Source organism: Eucyclogobius newberryi, unplaced genomic scaffold, assembly GCF_026437365.1.
Source record: "Eucyclogobius newberryi isolate DKJ021-1_F unplaced genomic scaffold, fEucNew1.0.hap1 SCAF_5, whole genome shotgun sequence".
Lineage (NCBI taxonomy): Eukaryota > Metazoa > Chordata > Actinopteri > Gobiiformes > Gobiidae > Eucyclogobius > Eucyclogobius newberryi.
The window spans coordinates 21,847,457-21,858,554 of record NW_027316167.1 but is presented as its reverse complement, the minus strand read 5'-3'; positions in this window follow the sequence as shown (position 1 = coordinate 21,858,554).

Here is an 11,098-nt window from a genome sequence, read left to right as displayed (position 1 = left end):
ATTATGTTATGCCTAACATAAAAAGAGGCAAAAGCCTGTATTTTACGGTAATTAATACAGTTTCATCAAAACAGCTTAAAGTATCTATAAGAAATATGCTGTGATGTGTCAAAATCATTCCAGACCAAAATCAACCATCAATAATTACTGAGTGTTCAGTGAGTGTGCTTCAAACCCGTGTGTGGATTTCTGAGAAGAGAGACAGGAACATGGGCAGGAAGTTTATGCTGGGCAATCTAAACATTTGGCCTGCCCTTCTTTAAATATAAAACCAAGCAAAGCTCTGTTAGATGCTAATATGCAATCAAGTGCGATATTGCCCTGTCGCAGTGCTCCAAAGATGCTGGACACGTTTGTGCAGGAATATTGTTTGTTTGAATGAAGTCATAATATTTAGGCAGGACGCGGGAGGAGAGAGGTGCAGCTCGGCGGAGAAGAGCGCACTCACACTCGGGCTGGAGGTGCGACGTTGAGCGTCTCTGCGTGGATTCTCAATCTGAAGTAAGTTTATTTTTATTGGTAATTCCAGTGTTACAGCCATAAACTGGAAAAATCATTTTGAAATTCCCGGGGAAAGACGTAGTATCATGCTGTCGGTAAAAGGCTTTGTAATAACCTATTGTTGTTGTGCTTGTTATTGTCTCTTGACTCATGTGTGACTGCAGCCGCGCATCTGCCATGTCAATGATCACAAATTAGCAATAGTCTACATCTCTCACGATAGGCTCTGGAAAACATTGGTGGCTTTGTAGTGTCACTTTGGTGACGTTTTTGAGGTGTATTGAAACCCATTCGTACAACTATGAATAAAATGTCTCAAAGTCTTGAAATAAATCTACAGTATGGATTTACTCGGTGAACTGTGGGCCACTCACACAGAGTGACATTTATCAGAAAACACGGACCACCCAGTGCGCACCGGGGGCACGCGCGCTCCCGTCCTCTGCCTACTGCCTTTCATTAGGCTCATGACTTCATTCTAACACGGCACTTTCTGCGCTCACACGCGCCTCGCACACATTCTTTTTTTCTTTTTTCCATCACGACTTAAGAAATATGATTATTTTCTGATTCCTTGCATATTTTAATAGCCTGAAGTATATGTTTTGTTATTTTTTTTAAATTAGGTAATTACAACTTATTTTTTTCATCCTCGTTTTTGTGTGTAAAAGGCTGCAGGTTATATGCTTCTTTTTTCCCACCGGAAAGCTCTTTAATGAATGGACAATTTGTTTTTAATACAATGACCCGGATGGAGAATGACTTTGAGGCCTTAAACCTTTCATTATCTCACACGGTGTTCTGCTTTTTCCATGACGTCTCATTATGAAATATTTGACAGTGCTGCGTCCTCAGGAATGCAGGACACTTACGTGAATGTGCAGCACGGGAGCCTTTCCGGGATGTAGCCTTCCATTTCTCTTTTTAGAAAAGGCAATTCCAATCTATGTGGGTAAAGCAACATGACCTTGTAGGCCTAAGTTGTCAGGCCTAACTGTCTTTCAAGAACATCTTTCTGTTTTACTTCTATAAGGTTCAGCAAATCAACCTACACTATTTAATTAAAGAATCTCTCTAGTGTGCGTCCATAGCCATTTTAATAATTTAAATTTCTGTTCATTAACGAATAAAACAATGTAGATATTTCATTAACATATCTAATTTTACTAAACATACATATGGACGCATCTCACTGACTTAAGACATTTTTAGTGAAATAGCCTATAATTTGATAGTTTGTTATTAATTCTCCTTGTTAAATTGAAAAGATTTTGTTTAGCCAGGCCCATTTCAAGTTAAAACAAAACATATATATTTTTTGTGCTCTGTGCCACATCAGTTGGTTTGACCAATATAAAAAAATTAGACTACATGATCCTACATTTCTTAAAATAGTAAAAGTCTTTTTCAGTGGACGAGCACTTGGGACTCAGGCCCTGTGCCTGAAGTCGCCCTGAATCCCGTTGGATGTCGCGTTAATTAAAACCAGTGTGGGGCGGAGGGAAGCTGCCCCTCATCACTTTCTACACGCTGTAGGTGGCCGTGTATATTTTTCTTTAAGTGCTGTTTATGTGAATGAGAAGACATGGGATTGCAAGCAGACCCCTGATTGCGCGTGCTGCGTCGCAACATTTGAAGTCTTTTTGATGGGCACCACCCTCGATCATCCAATCAGCTGCGGCACGAGCGAATGATAGCCTTTTAATCCCCTTGGCAACGACGCTGCTGCCACTATGAAGACGCAAATGTTCGCCTATGTGCATTGTGTTTGACCACAGGTGTGGCTATGACAAAAACAAAACAAACAAAACAATGAGTCATTATTGCAAAAGAAAGTTTTTCAATAATCTAGCAATACAACCAAAATCAACCCAACCAAGTCCCCAAATGACAAGTCGCTGCTTCACGCATAGGTCTATAATATGTAGTGAGAAATACACCATTCCCCGCTGTGACTTTCACACGCGCTTCCCGCAGGCGCCGCTCCCCGGAGACATGGCAACGGCACATCTACGAGAAAGTCCAGCTTTTATGAGGGTCCAGCCGCCTTTTTTCGTTTCGTGTTTTTCTTATTTTATTTATTGTCAGTCCTCTGGTGACCACTGTCGGGAGCGCGCCTTCACATTTTAGCACACAAAACATTCTTTCTGGTCAGTTTTGTTACCGCACAGTTTGACATGAAGGACAGTTTTGGCGAGCGCCGGGTTCGTCCAGTTTTCAAAAAATTCCACCTCGCCATGACATGGTCATCTAGTTCTGAGAGACTTTTCCATTACTTCAAAATATCAATAAATGAAAACAAGAAGGCTCTCTTCACATCATTATCCGCTGTTTTCCCTTTAAATAGCCCAGAAATCTATTCATTGTCCCCTCAAAAAAAAAAAAAAAAAAATAATAATATATATATATATATATATATATATATATATATATATATATATACATGACATATATGACATGACACATATATGACATGACACATATATGACATATATGTGTCATTTATTTAACTATTCAAGGGTTAAGGCTATCTTCAGGTCACTTAATTCAAATAATGCCTTTTAATGTGGCCAGGATGGTTCACCTTAACTTTAAATTTGGGCTTTAAAATCAACAATAATCTGATGATAAATTAAAGTGCACAGACATGGTTTTCATCACTTTGTTTGGTGGGATAGTCCCTGTGTAAATATGCATCATAGTTTTAAATCAGTCAAGTTACAGTTTGGGAATTAAAATAGAAAAATAGAAATTTAAAATTATATTACAGAATGCTTCTGTTTATGTCATCAATAAGCAACGATAATAAAAAAAAAAAAAACATTCAGTACAAAACATGAAAAATTATGGAAAACTTACACACAACAGACAGAATTGCCTGACATTTTCAACAACCATTTAACAAAATAAAGGAGTTATCAGATATTATCATTAGTCAAATACGAGCTTTGGCCCTTTTTAGTATGTTATAGGTAACAGTTCACGCAGCTCATGTCCAACCAGTAAGTAAAATTGTCAAATAAGGGGAAAAATGCTATGTATTTCTGTTAACGTTTTATGATTTAATATCAATAATAACAATATAATCATGTTCACTGCAGTTAGTATATCCAGTCATATGCCAATTAAATACAAATCATTATATTTTTTGTGCTTGTGTTTGTATGTTTCAAAATAATGTATGAAATGCATCTTTAAACATGGTCCTGAGGGAACGCTGTGTTCTGTGACAGCTTTGACATTGTTCGTTTATTTACACACACTACATCCACATTTCAAGCTAGAGTAAAGCCTATGGCCAAATATATATCTTTAATCATATGACGGCTGCATCGGGCACTGGATTGTTCCCTTCTCGTGTCCAGCGTTACCCTCAGATGTGAGAGGCCAGCGTGATGGGTCAATCAGGGTCTGTTTCGTACAAAAAGATCCATTGGAGTGAGTTTGACGCAAAAACACATCTATAACAAGAGAACAAGAGAAACCGCATTCTAAGAACAAGGGAGGACCACCAGCTCACTTCAGGTCATCTGCTTTGATATTGCTCATGGCATTTTGATGGTGGCACACAGGTTTACACTGCACGCACATGTTTACATCAGCGACACAGTGTTTACGCACAGCCCACCATCTCTCACTGTCTCAGCTCTGAAGGGGGATTTTCCTGTGGCAAACTTGCTATGGAAAAAAGCAATTAAGAAATTCCCAAACACTGCACCACAATGGGAGCTATCGTTTGTGCAATGTGTGTTCCACCTCTCTTTGCAATTTCTGTCTGGAATGGTTTTTTGGCTATTTTTAATCCGGACACAACCGTACCGTCCCACCTACACATGAACCGTAAAGTGAAACAAGGGGAGGGCGTGTATTTGAGGAGATTTGGTAATTGCCTATTGTGCAGTTCAAACTCCTCTGCTCTGATATACACAGATTTGGGTCGTTCACAAGCAGATACTGATATCACTGAAGTTCCTGTCCAAAGAGACTATGCCTCTATGTGGGAACGATGGGATGCAGTGGTCAGAATCAGTGAGGAATGCTTTCGGGATGGTAACTGGATTCGTCTGTAATGCCTAAGCTCTCTTCAGCGGGGTGGGAAAAAGGCCCGGAGTATTTCCTGAGCACAGGGGGGGTCCAAGCCAAGCATCACACGCACTGGGCATCGAGTGACATGAACGCTGCCAGTCTCCGACCCAAATGACCCCAAAGACAGGAGGGCTGAGGGAGAGGTGCACGAGGCAGGACGTGCCCAGTGCCATGGAGAAAAGACAGGGCAGATGTTCCACTGCAGACTCCTCCATTTATCCTTTTGTTTCTATACCACTCTGACAGGAACAGTCACAGTGGCATCACGTCTGTTCTTTGTCTGTGAAAAGCATTGTAGAAAGCCTTGTGCAAAGTCACTTAACATTGTTTTCATGCACTTATTTTATACTTTACCTTACTGGTTATAAACATATTTTTGTCAGAGAATGAAAACATAATTCTAATAATAAAAATCAATCAATTAATTTGAATTTCAAGGTTGTCTGTTGAAATGTAGGCTTTTTGTGAATTGTGCTCTAGAGGAACAAAGCAATGCACATACAGGAAACGCAAGTAATTATACTTCAAAAGAAATAGCTATAAATAGTATTCTATGTACAAACACTGGTACGTTTTTTAATGGTTAAATTTTAATAATTAACCGCTTTGTTCCGTTTTGTAGAGATCAGTCCTATTTTTCTAAGACCCTATAATTGTAGTTTAGTTCCACCTGTTGTCGGTCCCCTTCTATTCTTCTGTTTTAATAATATCCCAGTGAAAGCCACACAGTACAATGTGATTTATGTCCGAGGATTTGGCTCTTTTTCAGCCTCAGAGGCCTGAAAGGAAGCGGCCATCCTCCCTTCCACCTTGACTTATAAGCAGGGCAGATCACAACTTTATTGAACAAAGGGGTGATCAAACCAAACAAAGCATTTGAATATGCATTTATTATGAGAAAATAATAGCAGATATGTATGGAAAATCTATGTTGATATTGCTCTAAAAGTTGTTTTTCTTTCAGACTGGCGCAGACTGGAGTGGGTAGACTTTGGCCGCAGGAAGGCGTGAATTCTTCTGCAAAATGGAAGATGTCTTACGGAGACCGACCGCGGACCCCCACCCACTCAGCAACCGACGGCAACCCTTGACCTCTTCATGTGTTTATATCAGATTGTGGAAGTGAGAAATAGTGATGAGTCACTCGGGCCCTGTGTTTATACTCTGGAGTCACGCAAGGAAGGAAATCAGGCCCGGTCTGGTGGCGAGGTGAGGAGGAGAGCAGCAGCACCGGCTTTACAGAGGCACATTTATTATGTCATATCAGCTCAGGACGCTGTGCAGCCACAGACCTGTTCAGTCTGGAGATTCTGGACCATGCATCAGTGCTGAGGTTATTGCTCAAAATGGTGCAAAACACAAGTGTTTAACATTTTCTTTCATATTAGAGCTGCGCATTTGAGAACATTCAAACCATGAAACTTACTGTTACAGGCTAATACTTTAAATACAGAAGCTACAAAGCTCCATTTAAATTCAGTTTTCTTACCATCTATACACACTGAAATAATACTGAAATAAGCAGATTTAAAGTACAAACATTTGAATAACATTTCATGTCAATTAAATATTGCATAATGTTTGTATTTCCACAGCAACATTATATTATTGAAATTGTTTACATTTAATATGAAAACAATTCTAAAATGTGTATGTTGCATTCGTTTTTACATAAACTAATGCTAAAATAGATTGAAACAATATACTAAATGTATTGGTATGATACATTGTATATTTGTAAAGTATGAAAAACACATTGACCTGTTCCTTTGGGTTAATGAGATTTAAAATTAGATTTATATAATCATTTATATAGATTAACAGCTCTATACTGCAAAAGATGTCATGCCTCAGATACAGACAATTGTATGTCTTTTATGTGTTTGAAGTAAAAATAAAACAACTCCATTGCTCAATGCTGTTTTCCTGAGCGGCGCTCTCTAGTTAGTGCTGTGTACATAAAAGTGACACTTTCTTTCTTCTCCTCATTACGCTGGTGTTAGTATCTTCATCATCAGCACAGCAGGGATCAGATTGCACGACTCCACGGCTTACGCCGCCATAACAGACCATAGTCCTTATTTTTGTCAACTCTTCTGCCGTCAGTATAGTTTTTCAACAGTCAACATATTATAAAGTAATCAGACTGACCACAACTGGCAATTAGATATTTAATTCCAGCTAACTTCCTTTAAAAACTTGTATTTTTGTAAATCTTTTAGTTTACTAAGTGTTTGCTACTTCACTGACTGTGTTTGTTTGTGGACACATTGTGCTGTGATTACCACCTGTATCATGATCATCGTGAGAGGAATAGGTTTAATTATATGTAGTTTTTACATATGGTCCTTTATGGCCTACAGTCGAGCGCTCTCTCAGTGCAGGTTAAGAGCCTCACAGAGTGTACTGAGTGTTCTGGGCGCTAAACAAAGTCCAAGTGGCCGTGGTGCAGAGTCCTGACTGAAGACAGTGATTGGGCCTCTGCAGCCGCGTGTGATGGATGGTCTTTGGTAATGGTGCATGGATTTAGGATTTTTAAAAGCTGAACACGGGCTGTATGGATATAGGCCCAAGGATTAGTGGCAGATGTTTTATGTTCGTCACTCACCATTTATTAATTCAAATCAAGCTTTTAGAGACCAGTGTGGGTAAAAACAATGTTTACATGTCCATGGTACAAGTCAGTGCTTAATATTATTGAAGACTCAAGTCCTTGTCTTGTTTATGCCAGTGTAACACTCGGCCGAGTTTACATTTATCTCAAATAAAGTTTATTGAATTCAATCAAACAAATACATTATTATTAGAATTATAAACTGGAGAAAAAACAATTATATTTGCTGAAAGACTGGAAAATACAATGAGAATGAAAATACGTTTTATATATTTATTTTTTGTTATGGTGTAAACAAATGTGAAATTCCAATAAACCCTGAAAGAATAAATGAGTTTGAATTCTTTACTACTTACATTTAGCTGATTTTATTTGACCTGATAGTCATTGTACTAGTGTCCAACAATTACGGTCAAACAGCAATCTTAGAGCGTCACAACTCAAGTCATCTTCATTTATTATATTGTGCATTGCTCCCAAATGAGATGAGTTTAATATACTAAAGATATTTGATTCTATGTTTGACTGTATAGCAACAACAAGGATTATCTGGTGAGTAGGCGGCTGCAGCAGGCGCGTTTTGCCCCATGTACAGTCCAGGCACATGGTTCCACTTGGACTTCTGCTAATTCCAGGGAATCAATCCTAAATGACACCTTTAGGATACACAGAGGGCTGGCCTGTGATACAGATTGGTGGTGGTTCGTACATGAAAGACAGTCAAATAAATAATTTACAGTGGTGAACAGGCAGGGCTCCTCTGTCCACACACTACAACCATAATGGGACACATACCAGGACCAGAGGAGCACCGAGAGGAGAGCTGCTGTTTGCGCCGCTGTTACTATAGAAACAAACCACTGTCCACGATTCTGAATATTGTTAGACATGGTTAATATTCATCTAAATCTATTTGTAAATGTAATTGTACCGTTGAATGATGAGCGGGTTTATTGTGTGTCTTAATGGTCTAAACGGCAATACAGTGAAATCCCAGCGGCTCACCGTATCAAATAGCTGTTTAACCTTGTCCAATCAGTGTCTTCATCAGCTGCCGTATCCGCACTGAGCCCACAGTAAGCATAGTAATCGTAACTGTATCCAGGCCTTTGTCATCCTGGTACCGATCAGACAGGGGAATTAGTCCGACCTTAACCGTTTTCTACTGGGACATTGTTAGAAGATTCACTGGTTCTGCATTAGCTTAATTCAACATACACACAGGCAACAAAAACTACTGTGCTGTGGATGTAACTACTGTGCTGTGGATGTTTGACAAATCAGTGACATTTGTTTAACTTGTCATAGCTTACTTTGGATTGTTGAAAATGTTGGCTTATGAAATAACTAAAATAATAACACAAGAATTTAGAATTTTTTCATATTCCACTTTGTAGGTGACTTAAGACAATATTATCTGTTTTTGTTCCTGGATTTGAAACATGAGTAAAGAGAGCATGTTTTAAAATAACATTTAGTCCCTTATTTCACTCTGATGTTGAACCATAACAGAGTCTATTTTTTATCATAAGAATAAAAATGAAGATGGATATACTAGATTTATTAAGAGAAACTTGTCTGGGATTGCCACAGTCTGATTGGATAGAATTGTCAGTCCCGGGCAGTTGCTTCTTATTGTTCTCCTCCAACAAATGCCTTTTAAAATGTATAGGCAATATTATTCAGTACTTTTTCCCCACACAAATAGCTGCTTTTACAACATATAGATAACATTTTTTTGTTTTTTTTGTTCTTTAATTAGCGCAAAGCTACAGCCCCTTTAAATTAATTCTGACATTCAAATGAGAAATTGCAACAAAATGATGCAATAGTAATAATAGTAAAACAACAACTTTAAATATAAATCTCCACCAGACAGAGAATTAGCTGCTGTCTCTGGTTGACAGTCTAATCTAGTCTGATTATCAGGGTTTTGTCGTCTGTGCCACTGAGATAATTTATTGTGGTCCACTCCCGTCTCATACATCTCCACAAATCTGCCCCTGAGGTCTGCCTCTCCTGTTCGACCCCACAGGTTCCTGCATCAGGGTCTTACTCTCCTCATGAGACTTTTGGCCTCTGGCAACATCAACACAACAGGACACACACTTCAACTCCCTCTTTCTTGACATCCGTGCGCCCCGTGTTGTTTACGTGAGGCAGGGATGCACAAAACAACATATATATTGTTATTGCAATATTAAGAGATGCCATGGCACTATTGAGAAGCCAACTGGAGTTTAATGAGGCACTGCTGACTCTCTTCAGCAAATATGTGTCTCAAATGTAAATCTCAACCACAACAAAAGCAGAAAATGAAACAAGTAGATGGAATTAACTGGATTCAAATAACCATAGACATTTACAAAATGGAAAGACAAACTTTTGCACTGAACATAAATATTTGCCTGACATTGGGACAAATGACTACTGACTACTGACTTGTTCTGTTTGTATTCCACAAAATCAATGAAAAGAAAAGAAAAACACTTAAACAAAAATATGTTACAAATATAAAAAATAAATCAAGATTTCCCAATATCAAAATATCAGTTAACTCTGTGCAAGTGGCTCAAAAAAAGCCTCCAGTGAATACCAATGTTTTCCACAGCAGTATAGATTGCATTGTGCAGCTATAATACCTGCAGTCTGCTGTGTTTAAGGAGTGTGTGGCCACCAGAGCTGCAGTGTGACCCAGGGGTTGAGGGTGATAAGACCTCCATAACTCTCCTTTATCCCACTGCTCATTATCAGGCCCAATCCTAGCTTTAGCCTCCGCCTGGGGGCTGCAGGGAGCTTCAGACAATACAGCAAAGAAGATTTACCCTCATCCTAAATACACTTCACTGATTGAGATACAACATGGATAATTTTAGACATGCTGTGATATGTCTTTGTCTAGTTTTCCAGTTTTGAGGTTTGGGACAATGACTAAATTGTGTTGGAGTCCAGTGGAGTCAAGGATTTGGCTTGTAGTAGGGAAACTTACTGCTGAGCTGTCGGTACAGCGTCCAGAGAAAGACGTGTTAATACATGAATCATTTTTCAACCTCACACTGTTATTTCTGGACCCTCGTGTGTGGATCTCGGTCGCACACCTTTTCATCAGCTTCTCTAAGTGGTCTAAACACTTTGGTTTTCATTTATTTTCCATTTAGCTTTCCCTGAGAGGCAGTATTTTACGATTGGACACTATCGCACCAGCGGTTACTTAATAGATGTTTTTACACCAGCCAAAGAAACACCAAAGACCACTATTAAAATATCCCAAAACACAACACTGTGGCAATGATTTTCCTTATTTTGAACTTGTGCCTGTGCACAGTATGAAAGCTGCCGTGCACAGCAGACAATTCAGTGTGTTTTAGTTTCCTATATGCAACATTCTGAGGACTTTTCATCATGAAACTAGTTACTATATGTCACGCAATAGCTACTTTTGGTGGCTAGGCGAAATGTTTGTTTCTGTGTTTTTGTGTTATTTCACAATCATATCAGGTTGGGGTTAGGATTAGGTTTAGGAACCGGTATTTTGGTTAAAGTTAGGGCTTTGGGACAGGTTTGCTAACCGGGTCTTGGCAGAACTAAGTTTAGGGAGAGAAATTGAGCCTTTTCACCATTCAAAACCCAAGATCTTTTGTTTTTAATTGTTAATTTCTATGGTAACTGCCCTTATTTTTCTGAAACTCATAAATAAATTTATATTGATTATAGGTTATTCATAAACAATTGTATAATATGTGTCTTCTACATTCAAAGAGGTACATTTTTGGACTGTCAGAATTGAAGAAGTGGTTCAATCACAATATGTTGTGTTTCTGTTCTAGAATTTGTTGATTTGTCATTATTTCAGACGGAGGCCAGGGGCCTCCTTTTATGGGAGATTTGCTGTTTTAA